The sequence below is a fragment of the Hemitrygon akajei genome, chromosome 15 (assembly GCF_048418815.1).
Source record: "Hemitrygon akajei chromosome 15, sHemAka1.3, whole genome shotgun sequence".
In the NCBI taxonomy this organism is placed as follows: domain Eukaryota; kingdom Metazoa; phylum Chordata; class Chondrichthyes; order Myliobatiformes; family Dasyatidae; genus Hemitrygon; species Hemitrygon akajei.
The window spans coordinates 49,231,288-49,244,504 of NC_133138.1; the positions used below are offsets into that span (position 1 = coordinate 49,231,288).

Below are 13,217 nucleotides of genomic sequence, written 5' to 3' on the forward strand. Positions count from 1 at the left end.
CAGCATTCTAATTATCCTTATGTTACAATTCATCGCCCTCAACTTACCCATTACCGAGGCTGGTTATTTCTAACTTACCTTATGCCATCTCTGACTTTGCGGAAAACAATGTGTCTTTTAAAATTTATTTGATTAAATTGAAATAGAAGATGCTGATGAAAGGTCTTCAACTTGAACTATTGATTTATCCCTATGTGCTGCCTGTCTTGCTGCGTTTCTCCACCATTTTCTGTTTCTCTGTCTTTACCACCTTTTCAGAAATCCATTAGCTAGATCCACCACTTCACTGATTCTTGCTTCTCTTCTCAGCAAACTTGGTGGGTGTGCTTCTCATCCTTTGCATGTACCTTTGTTCTTCACTTTTTAAGAATTCAAATTTCAGATTTCATTGCAAGTTTTACCAAACTGCAACTCTTCTGGCCGTAAGTTCTCATCATTGCTGATAGGCATTGCTTAATGCTAAGGTAGTTTACTCTTTGTGTGGCATCTTGGAAAGTTCTTTTAAAGATCAAGATTTCAAATTGGAATGATCTACGAGGGCACACAACAACAGCTAGATCAATGGCACTGTGGCCGTCACTGAAGCTCAGCAGAGAAGTCTAAAGTCAGCCAGAACAATATCGATAGGAAACTTGATAGTTGGAGAAACAGAAAGGAAATTCTGTAGCTGCGGCAGAGATGCCAGGATGGTGTGTTGTCTCCTGGGTGCCAGAGTCAAAGATGCCTCAGAATGGCTGCAAAGCATTCTCAAGGGAGTGTGCGAGCAGCCAGAAGTCCTGGTGCACATTGACAAAAATGACAGCAGTCGAACTGGGGAGGACATCCTGCACAGTGAGTATGAGCAGCTAGGAATGAGACAGAAAAGCAGAATCTTGAAGGAAGTAACCTGTGGATTACTCCTGGTGCCATGTGCTTGTCAAGGCAGGAATCAAAAGGTAAAACAGATGAATGGGTGGTTGAGAAACTGGTGTAGAGGGAGGTGTTTAAATTTTCTTGGATCATTGGAACCACTTCTGTGGTAGGGGATAAACTTTACAAGAGGGGTGGATTGCACCCTAACTAGAAATAAATCAATATCCTTCTCAGGAGATTGGCTAGTGCTACTTGGAAGGGTTTAAGCTAGTGTGGCAGGTGGATGGGAACCAGAGCACCAGGTCAGAAAGTGGAGGGATTGAGAGTAAGGTAGATGTCATGACAATAAGAACAAGCAGGAGCAAAGAAATAGATGCAATGGCACAGATAGGCTGAAGTGTGTGTATTTTAATGCTAGGAGTATTATGGGCAAGGGCAATGAACAGTGCATGGAACTATGATGTGGCCATAACAGATGCTTGGTTGAGTCTATATGGGTAGTGTCCACTAAGTCCATATGGGTAAAACTCAAAAATAAGAAAGAAATATTATTACAGCACCTTTCCCACCTCCATAGTCACCCAGACATTGAGGAACAGATATGCAGGCAGATTAAGGAAAGGTGTAATAACAACAGCGTTGTTATCATAGGTGACATCTACTTCCTTAATAGAGACTGCGATCTCCTTAGTACAAGAGGTTTATATGGTGCAGAATTGTTACATACATCCAGAAGGGTTTTTTAAAATCAATATGTAGATAGTCCAGCAAAAGTCAGGGCCATACTGGACCTGGTACTGACTAATGAGCCTTGTCTGGAAATTTTCCTTTCATGGGAGAAGAGTTAGGGAATAGTGTTCCCAACTGAAGTTTTAGGAGAGCTATGGAAAGCGATAAGTATGGACCTTGCAGGAGAGAATTAAATTGGAGCGCAGCCATTTTTGTGTATGTCCATAACTGGCGTGTTTAAAGGCCAATTGCATAGAGTACAGGGCAGGTATGTTCCAGAAGGGAAGGAAAAGGAGAGCAAGGTAAGGGAACCTTGGATGTTGGTGAGGTGGTGAATTATAATCAAGAAGAAAAACGAAGTGTACAACATTTAAGGGTTAGGGAGACAAAATCAAAACAGCCCTTGTGGATTTTAAAGAAATGAAAAAGAAACCCAAGAAGGGAATTAGGAAAACCAGGAGAGATCCTGAAAAGTCCTTGACTAGTTGGAATAACAGGAACCTTAAGGCATTGTATATGTACATCAAGAGCAGGAGGATGAGACCATAAGATATGGGAGCAGAATTAGGCCATTTGGCTCATCAAATCTGCTCCATCATTTCATTTAGGCTGATTCATTTCCCTCTCGGTCCCAGTCTCCTGCCTTCTCTCCGTATCCCTTCATGCCCTGACTAATCAAGAATCTATCAACCTGCCTTAACTATACCCAATGATTTGCTCTTCACAGCTGCCTGTGGCAACAGATTCCACAGATTTGTCACTGGCTAAAGAAGTTCTTCTTCATCTCTGTTCTAAAGAGGCTGTGTCCTCTGATCTTAGACTACCCCTTTGGTCTTAGATCCTCTGACGTCCTTCCACATTCTTCTGAATTCCAGTGAGTGTAGGCCATTAAATGCTCCTCATATGAAAAGCCTTTTAATCCTGGAATCATTTTTGTGACCCTCCTTTGAACCCTCTCTAACATCAGCACATCCTTTCTTAGATAAGGGGCTCAAAACTGCTCACAGTAGTCCAAGTGAGGCTGCACCAGTGCCTTATAAAGCCTTAACATTACATTCTTGCCTTTAGATTCGAATCTTCTTAAAATGAATGCTAACATTGCATTTGTCTTCCTCATCACTAACTTAACCTGCAATTTAACCTTTAAGGGAATCCTGCATGAGGATTCCCAAATCCCTTTGTGTCTAAGATTTTTGAATTTTCTCTCCATTTAGAAAACAGTCAGCACTTTTATTTCTTCTACCAAAGTGCATAACCATACAGTTTCCGATTCTGTATTTCATCTGCCACTTCTTTGCCCATTCTCCTAATCTGTCCAAGTCCTTCTGTAGCCTCTCTGCCTCCTCAACATTACCTGCCCCCCTGTCTTCATATCATCTGCAAACTTGGCCACAAAGCCATCAATTCCTTCATCAAAATCATTGACATGTAATGTAAAAAGCGTTCCCAATAGTGAACTCTGAGCACCACTAGTCACCAGCAGCCGTTCTGAATAGGCTCCTTTATTCCGACTATTTGGCTTCTGCCAATCAGTAATGCCCTTGCTAGTATCTCTCCTGTAAAACCATGGGTGCTTAACTTGTTAAGCAGCCTCCTGCGTGACACCGTGTCAAAGGCCTTCTAAAAATCCAAGTACACATTCTCCTTTGTCTATCTTGCTTGTTATTTCTTCAAATAATTCCAATATATTTGTGAGGCACGATTTTCCCTTAATGAAACCATGCTGACTTCGCCCTATTTTATTATGTACCTTCAAGTACCCTGAAACCACATCCATAATGATCTACTCCAACATCTTCCCAACTGCTGAGGTCAGATTAACTGGCCTATAATTTCCCTTCTTCTGCCTCTCTCCCTTCTTGAAGAATGCAGAGATATTTGCAATTTTCCAGTCCTACTGATCCTTGAAAGATTATTAGTAATGCTTTCTCTTCAGCTAGGAGTAGGTAGGGTAGTTCAAGGATAAAGGGAACATGTGCTTTGAGGCATAGGATGTAGGTGAGGTCCTAAATGAGTACTTTGCATCACTGTGTACAAGGAGAAGGACGTTGAGGATGGGGAAGATCGGTGTGGAGCATGCTGATATGCCAGGGCATTTTTAGATAAAGAAGGCAGCATCAGGTTTCTTATTGTGGGGTTAATTTCATCATAATATTGTCAAGAATGTGGCTTATCATCAGCTTCTTGATGGCAAATTTTGATAGGAATTATATGCTAAGACTTACCAGTAACATCTCAACTTGTCAAGAATGAAAAACAGAAATAATGCTGGATTTGAGGCAACAGTTTTGTTGCTGAAAGAGCTCTATTCTTCTAGCAGTTTGTGCAAACTGTGCTGGAAATGATTTATAGCATTGATAAAATAATATTTAAAATGTTTTACAGTAAGTTTTTCCATAGTGTTCAATTAGTGACAATTACTGAAAATGTATGTGGTTGTCAGACTTTTGTAAGACATGTAAATATATTTTGAAGTTGTCATAAGGAAAGTTTCCTGATTTCCTGATATCAGAACAGGAAGTTGAACAAGGAATCCAGGTTGAAAATAAATTGGATTCTCTATAAGACAAACAATAGATATAATGTAATTTGATTTTGAAATAGAGCATAGAAGACATGACATGCAGGAAATCTTACTGTGTATCAATGAATGAGGTGAATGGAAAGTAGCCTGTTTGAATCGGTCAAAAGACTCGGGAATTGGGAATAATGTTGTTTCAGTTCTTGCAAAACAATTCAATCTTGGCTACATTTGAAGAATGCCCTTTAATTTATGTGAATTTTTCTTAAATATCGGGCATGGTGTTTATTGGATGAACTGTAAATGCAAGGTACTGCCATTGTATTGCTGACAACAATATGTTATGGTAGCTTGGTATGCAATTTGCTCCATTTACTTAATGTTCAGCATGGGCATAATGTACTCTACTTCTGAAATTCTACTCCAGTGAAGTGATTGGAATTGGAGTTAGTAAGTGGAATACAGCTTCTATATCATGTGTTTAATGCATGCAGTGTTCAAATCTTTCAACCTAAGATGAGTGATGATTGCATTAATTGAAAAAGCTCATGGTGATTACTGTTACTATGGCAAACACTGAACAGGAAATTTTTGAAGCAGATGTTCTATGTTTTGTGAAGTATTTTCTGGAAATAATATTAAATAGTAATATATCTTGAATATAATCTTGTACAGGCTGTTCCCAGGATACAAACTGGCTCCATTTTTACAGACAACTATAAGTTGATTTTGTCCATAATTTGGAAATTACACTATCACTGTATGGTAACCATACCTGTACAGTCTTATAATAAATGGCACCCAAAGCACATAGGCTGATAAGAAAGAACCACTACAGAGAGAGAGAGGGAGGGAACTTGTTCTGTTTTCATTGGGAACAAACATAAGGAAGTGCATCAGAGTTTTGAATTTTTATTATGGGAGCTTGTTTGTAGTAGGCATGTCCTTAATTGAGTGTTTATAACCTGAGGACCGCCTGTATGTGTACTTACATTATAAAAATATATTCATGATGGTAGAAAGGGAAAGGATTACCTGTGGCTTCTATCTCGACACTGTTCCTTTTCAGGTTGTGTACAGTGCATGGTACTAAAATGATAAAATAGTTGGAAACTCTTTCCCTTTCCTCAGTGCCTTTTCATGTTCACTGGCTGTTCCTAACCAAGGAATTACTTTTGAATTGCACTCTTAGGAATGTAGATAAATATAGGAGCTAATTAGTTAATTAAATTGTCCTAGAAATAATAAGTAAGTTATATTAGCTGGTCTAGTTACAATGTTGTTTGAGGGAAGGATGTTAGCGAACTTGGTGCTTTAAGATAATGCCAAATATTCTCTTTGATCGTCAGTGACCAGCAGAAGTATACTCACTTATGAGATGTGAAGCAATGCTTCTGTTGATACTGCTGGCAGATAGCAATACGTTGTCACCATCACTAACATTGCATCTAATTTGTTAGATTTGTGAACTGTACTGGATAGACAAACTTGCTGCAACTTGCCATTGGGAAAATTGAAGCCACAGTTCTAAACTCTTGCAAATTCCTTTACACCAACACCATATCCATCATCCTTGTGCTCAATACTGAACAAGATTGTTCATTACATTGGAATTAATTTTGGCACCTGATTGGGCTGGGCTTTGGATTACATATCTGTACCAGTAATATTAAAAAATCTAAGATATCACAAGGCATGGATTCTTGCCTTCATGCACGTTTCTTTTGTTTTTGATGTGATTAGTCAATGCAGTCCTTACTGCTTGTTTTATTCTTTGCAAACTTGATATCATCGAAAGCATTGATATCTTAACTTGCACCAACACGTTCACTGATACTGTCTTTGTTCAAACTTAGCTAAGCTGTACCTCAATTTAAAAATTCTCATTTTGCCCTTCTCTGACTGTGATGTTTCCCCAGTTTTTTACTATTTGAGAAACTGGCTCTCTTCTAAATGCTAGCCTCCTTTCTCCCTCTGTTTAACTGCTCCATCATGTTTATTAGCTGCGGCAGCCCTAAAGAATTTCCTTGCTAAATCTCCGACTCTCTCACTTTTTTCTTTCAAAAAGATCCTTTAAAATAAATTACTTTTACAGCTTTGTTCATCTGCCTTTGTTTCATTTTTTTTTTTGTGGCTGTGTGTCAGTTTCCATTTGATAATTCTTAAAGTGCCCTGGGATGTATTTACTATGTTGAATGTATTGTATAGTATTGTTAGGAGTAAAGTATCTAAGGAAAGGCAGGAAGTTTTCCCAAATTCAGGCCAATGTTTATCCCCTGCAACTAATGTAATTCATCTTCTGTTTTTAACACTGATATGAATTTGAGATATTGTTCATGATTTGTAGTTATGGCAAATGTTTTATTAGGAATATAAAGATTATATTTCCCCTTTGAAACTATTAAATCCTTTAATAGTTATTTGTTTTTCTTTGGTATCAACAGTTCTGTAACTGTCTCCCCTGGCATTTCATATCTAATCCTTGATATTAGTTTCATTGTCCATCTCTATTTTTTCTGAAGTCATAATTTCCCCAGAGTTATAGTATTGAGAAATGCCACAGTTTATTATTTTGTGGAGCACTTTAGCTATACAAATATAGACCGGGGCAGCAAGAACAACTGTGGCAGAGGAGGAGGAGAAATTCATTGTTAGAAGTACTTCTTTGAGCAGTTCATTTTTGGCTAAAAGATTTTCATTGAATTCTTGTGTCTTTGGGAAATATCAACTAGAACAGGTATTAGTTGGGAAATATTTTGAAAGTAGAGCATGATGTCAAAAAGTTTAGAATAATAATGGAAGGGAAAGAGAACACTTAAAGTAATCTAACCGTTAAGTTTATTTCATATCATTCCTAATTTTTATAATTGAATGATTTTTTTTGTGTGTATTGTGCCAACACACCTCTGTAAATTCCCAATGCAAGTGATGAATCAGCTTGATCCTTAATCCTGGAAAAAAATTGTCTTTTTGGGAACTTCCAATATTAATATGATGAAAACTTATCTGACCTTGTAAATAATGGGAAACTTTAAGGTGCAGATGTTTCAGTTGTAGACTTGGTACATTCCCATGTGGAGGTGTGATTGGTTATTTAAGTTGGAGCTCCCTGGATGACCAAGTGAATAAAACAGAACAGAAAAAGAGGATATTGCTAATGTCAGGTTGATAGTAAGGTCAGCGAGGAAGCAAAAATGGAAATAAGGGAATAATTAAAGCAAACATAAAAGTGTAAGAAGAGGTTATCCAGAAATATTCTATATGGATGAATATAGAATAAAATCTGTTAACAGGAGAAGGGGCTGATAAGTGATCAAAAGAGACATTTATTTATTAGGCAGAAGCTGTGGCTGAGAATATAATGGAATATTTCAGGTTTCAGCTTGGAAGAAATTACTCCTGGAATATTAGCAAAGGAAGATGGTTCTGAAGTTCTGAATGGGTTCATAATGGAGAAAGGATGTTTTAGAAGTGATGGCTTTAGTTGGTAATCAAATCACTGAGTCCAGGTGAGATACATAGGAGCATCTTTCCTGTAATGTAAGGCAGGAAATTGTTCAGGCACTGTCTATAATCTTGTAAACATTTAAATTTGAAATAAAAACACAAATGCTGCAAATACTCATGGTCAAGCAACAGCTGTCTAAAGCGACAAAGTTAACAGTTCATCTCAGAGACTTCACTGAATACAATAAAAGTTGCAGAGAACTCTATGGGCCAATTGGCCTAATTCTGCTCCTATGTCTTATGGTCTTAAGATGGTGGGAGGAACATGTAAGACGAGGGGAGTACTTGATGGTGAGACTGGATCCACTGGGTACTAAGAGGCTATTATGCTGCTTTGTCTGTGTTAAATGTTGACAGTGGCAGGGCTTTAAGACATGCCCAGCAGATCAACCTGACTAATGAGAGTGAAATGTGTCTATTACTAGAGGTTTCAGATGGATGTTTGGAAGAAATAGCCAGTTCTGATACAGACAGATAAAGCTAATTCCCCAAAGCTGGAGAATTGGATAGAGATTTGAAAGTGACAACTTGCCCAGATGCATGATGAGGTGTTGTTCCTCGAGCTTGTATTGGGCCTTGTGGGAGGTTGCATATACAGACAGATTAGAGTGGATGCGGCTTGGAGAATTAAAGCAGCAGCTAAGTTGGATTCACTCTGGACTCTATATGAGTGCTGCATAAAGTGATTACCCAGTCTGCAACAGAGTGTGGCATCAAGAAGCCCTGATAAAAATGTCGTGGGTGGGCATCAGAAGTTAAGCTCCAGTTGTTGCACAGAAGAAGGTGATTGTGGTTTTAGTTGGTCCACCAATCTGTTCCCGAGAGCATCCTAAGACTCTTGGTATTGTGGAGGATCAGAGGGATCTTGGGGTCAGAGTTCATAGGATACTCAAAGCTGCTGTGCAGGTTGAATGTGTGGTTAAGAAAACATACAGTGTTTTGGCCTTCATCAACAGTGGGATTGCGTTTAAGAGCCAAGAGGAAATGTTACAGCTTTATAGAACCCTGGTCAGACCCCACTTGGAGTACTTTGCTCAGTTCTGGTCGTCTCATTACAGGAAGGATGTGGAAACTATAGAAAGGGTGTAGAGGAGATTTACAAGGATGTTGCCTGAATTGAGGAGCATGCCTTATGAGAGTAGGTTGAGTGAACTCAGCCTTTTCTCCTTGGAGCAACAGAGGATGAGAGGTGACCTGATAGAGGTGTATAAGATAATGAGAGGTATTGATTGTGTGGGTAGTCAGAGGCTTTTTCCCAGGGCTGAAATGGCTAACACGAGAGGGCACAGTTTTAAGGTGCTTGGAGGTAGGTACAGAGGAGATGTCAGGGTAAGTTTTTTACGCAGAGATTGGTGAGTGTGTGGAATGGGCTGGCGTCAATGGTAGTGGAGGCGGGTACAATAGTGTCTTTTAAGAATCTCCTAGATAGGTACATGGAGCTTAGGAAGATAGAGGGCTATGGGTAACCGTAGGTAATTTCTAAAGTAAGTACATGTTCGGCACGGCATTGTGGGCCGAATGGCCTGTATTGCACGGTAGGTTTTCTATGTTTCTATTTCAGGAGTTCCTCAGGTTCATATTCTATACCTAACCTTCCATCATGAAATCAGAAATGGATATGGGTGACATTTGCACAATATTCATTCCCGTTCACCACGATGCAAAGTTCAAAAGTTCAAATTAAATTTATTACCAAAGTACTTGTATATCACTATGTACAAGGCTGAGAGTCGTTTTCTTGTGGGCAATCACAGTAAATTGAAGAAGCACAATGGGATCGATGAAAGACTGCACCCAACAGGATGGATAATGTGCAAAAGACAACAAACTACAAATACAAAAATAAAGAGATTTAAAAAAAAAAAGAAATAATACAGTAAATAAATAAGCAATGAATATTGAGAACAACATGGAGTCCTTGAAAGTGATTCCATATGTTCTGGGAAGGTTCAATGATGGGGCGAGTGAAGTTATCCCCTCTGGTTCAAGAGCTTGATGTTAAGGGCTACAAACTGTTCCTGAACCTGGGGGTGTGGGTCTTGACACTCCTGTATGTTCTATACAATTCAATAAATGAACCAAACATACAAAAATAAGAAGCAGGAGTAGGCCATTTGACCCTTTGTACTTGGTTCATTAAGATCAAGGCATTATGGTGGAAGATCAGTAATCAACATGCATAATCTCCATATCCCTTGCTTCCTTCTATATTAAGATGCTTTTTTAAAAAGCATCTTGCCGAAGTCAGTCCTGCCGAAGGATCTCAGCCCAAAACGTCAACTGTACTTTTTTCCATAGATGCTGCTTGGCCTGCTGAGTTCCTCCAGCATTTTGTGTGTGTTACTTGGAATTTCCAGCATCTGCAGATTTTCTCTTGTTTTTGCTTTGTTAAAATCTCTGCTTTGAGTGACCTCGATCACTGAGCCTTCCTAGTCCTCAATAAAGAAATTGAAAGATTCATCATCTTCTGTTTTGAAGAAATTTTGCTTCATCTTTGATCCGCATAACTTATTCTGAGACATTATCATCCTGATTCTGGGCTCCTTAGTGAAGCGAAAATTTAGCCTATGAACCTCTGTAAGAGTTTTAAGTTTCAGTAACATCTCCTCACATTTTTTTAAACTCTAGAGAATGTACAGCAGTCTGTTCCATCTCTCCCACGATCCCAGGAACCAATTTTGCACAATTTGTACTTCCTCTATGGAAGGTACACGTTTTTGGGTAAAGGAGATCAAAGCTATAAACAACGCTTACTTAGACCCTATATGCTGGTAATTGAAATAAGGCCTCTTTTTACTTAAATCATTTGCTAGCACGTGTGTATTAGCTTTCAGTTATTCCCCCCCCCCCGCATATATAACCAGGTACCCTTGAACATCTTAATTCAATCTACCAATTATTTAAAAAATATGCTTTTCTAGTTTGTGCTCTAACATGAAAAAGTGCCAATTTTACAATTATATGACATGCTGCAGTATGTAGACAATATTCGGTTTGGGAAGGTCATTACAAGTAATGTCATATCTTAAGTACATATTTTGATCTCCATGGTCCTCTTTGGAGCTAGTATGGACCTAACTGGCTGAGTGGTTTTTTTGCATGGAGTAACTTCTGATTCTACACAATTAGAATGAATACTTAGCCCCTTGGATCCGTTCTGTCTTTCAAGAAATCATAACTGACTGGTGAACCAAACACTTTAAAGTCTTGCTCTCATGTCACTTAATGCCTTTAGTACAGCAATCTTTGAGATTAACTGTAACCTTAAATCAATTCCTGATTACCCAAAAAAAAAGTTTCAAATGTCATCCTTTCATTTGTAAGTGTTTCTTAACTCCACTCCTAAAAACCTTGGCTCTGATTTTTAAATGATGCCCCCCCCCCCCCACCAACTCCCTAACTAAGGAAGCTAGTTTCTCTCTATCATTTTAGTTCCCACTCACATCCTAAAAACTTTAATCAAACTATCCATTTACAATCCAAATTCAATGGAATTCAATCCCGGTATGTGTAATCTCTTTTTTTGTAATTTGAAGCAGGAAACCACACAACGTTCTGGTAAAGCTGCATTGCATATTCCAAATTGGACTCGTTTTACCAAAGAACTAGTGCTCAGAACTGGGTCAAGACAATTCATGATCAGGAATTTGCATCACTGTTGTATAATTTCTACACCCTTCTGTTCAGGTTCTCTAAAACTTCCTGTTATAGCAGAACTGCAGCCACATTATCCCAGTCTTTGTGACTGTAGGTATTTTTCTCTAACTTTATTCCAGCTATCTCTTTCCTCATCAAAACCTAATTTTGAGAAGCTGGCCTATTGTACTTTTTAAATCCTTTTTTATTGTGATGTTCTTAACTACACTCTAGTTCATTTTAGCAGATTTTTACACTGGCCTATTCTCAATTGCTACATCAGCAGCTACTTAAAATATTCTTCCAATTTGTATAGTTTATTCTGCATGGGATCTAGAATCCATTCCTATTATTTGCAGTCCTTTTTGAATAAATGACTAAAGTTATAACTTCAGAGATGGTGTGGCACCAAATTTTGAACAAAGCTTGAAAGTTGAGTAAATTATTGGAGACGAGGTAAACATGCTATTTACTTCAGGTTTCATTTGACTATCAATAAAGTTGGCATACTAAGGTCCTATTTCATTATTGATTGGAGGTACTGTATCATTCAAATCAGTAGTAATTTGTAGCATTTCCAGTTTATTTCATTGGAAAAATGGTAATTGTGACCATATGAACTCTTGCCTTAAATAGAATATTCTGTTTGTTTATTTATGTATTTTAGAGATACAGTGCACAATGAGCCCTGCAGCCCACCTATTTAACCCTAGCTTAATTAAAGGACAATTTGCAATGACCAATTAACGAACTAACTGGTACATCTTTGGAATGTGGGAGGAAAGCAGTACCTGGAGGAAACCCACACATTCAGAGGGAGAATGTACAAGCTTCTTACAGATGGCGTTGGAGTTGAACTCTGAATTTCACACAACGTGTACCAGTGATTAAACCTGGCTCTGGCTTGAACTCCAATGCACAGTTGTGCTAACTGTGATGCTACCATGGTGAAATGGAGGTGAAGGTTGTGGAACATATAAATTCGTAGCAAATGGATATTATCCCGCTTAGTCCTTTTTGAGATGTTGATCCATTCAGAATATCCCTTGGCTTGCTTTGTTCCTTTTTAAAATTAAGCATTGATCAAGCATAACAACAAAATCTATCTAATTCTGTATTACAGCCATTGATCAAAATTATGAAACTAAGTTGAAGAACAGTTTGTTAGTAGCGTTAAGCAATACATTCATACATATTAACATTTTTCTATCATAAAAGGGACTGCTCAGTTGAAGCTTTATTTTCACTGGAGAGAATATTCAATACCCTAAATATTATGCAACTATGGAATAAAGTTATTATTTCTTCCAGATATACCGGAACAAATCTGCAAAGGTATTATAAATTAGTATTCATATTAGTTATGTAATGCTTTTCCTGTTTTAAGTTTTAATGCATAATGCATTGGGTATAATTTTTATGCAATATTATAATCAAAGCTTGCTTATAAATAGGTTATGGGACAGCTCTGTACCAGGAATGCTGTTGTCCTAATTTAATTACATGGTGAATTTTGTAATTACCATATTGTAAATCATGATTAATATTGATATTTTTCATATAGTTCCTTTTCATGTTTGTTCTAAAACGTTGTCTGTGATGTTCAGTGATGTGGTTTGTAATTTATACATCCATTTCTGTAAACATGATCTGCAGTTTAGACACACCACATCATATGGTAAGCAAAACCCAGCATCCTGTCAGAGGAAATTCTGTTGCAGTCACAGTGGGCCTTTTCAGATTTGGGATGAGAACTGTACAGCTGTGTGCATTTATTTTGAAAAGTCATCCTGAGAGCGGTCACATCCTGAGATGCTGATCATTACCCAAAAATAATACAGTACTGTAGGAAGCTGCATCAGGAGCACCAGACACAACAGACAACCCCAGCAGATTCGCAGGTGAAGTGTTCCCTCATCTGGAAGGACTGTTTGGGGCCCTGAATGGAGGTGAGGGGGGAGGTGAACTTTCT

The 13,217-nt window shown here is 38.2% G+C and overlaps 1 protein-coding gene across 1 annotated transcript in view; it reads left to right on the plus strand.

The window, feature by feature from the left end:
* pfdn1 (prefoldin subunit 1) overlaps positions 1 to 13,217 on the plus strand; it is a 71,289-nt gene that overhangs the window by 15,900 nt on the left and 42,172 nt on the right. The gene's annotated exons all lie outside the window — the stretch shown is intronic.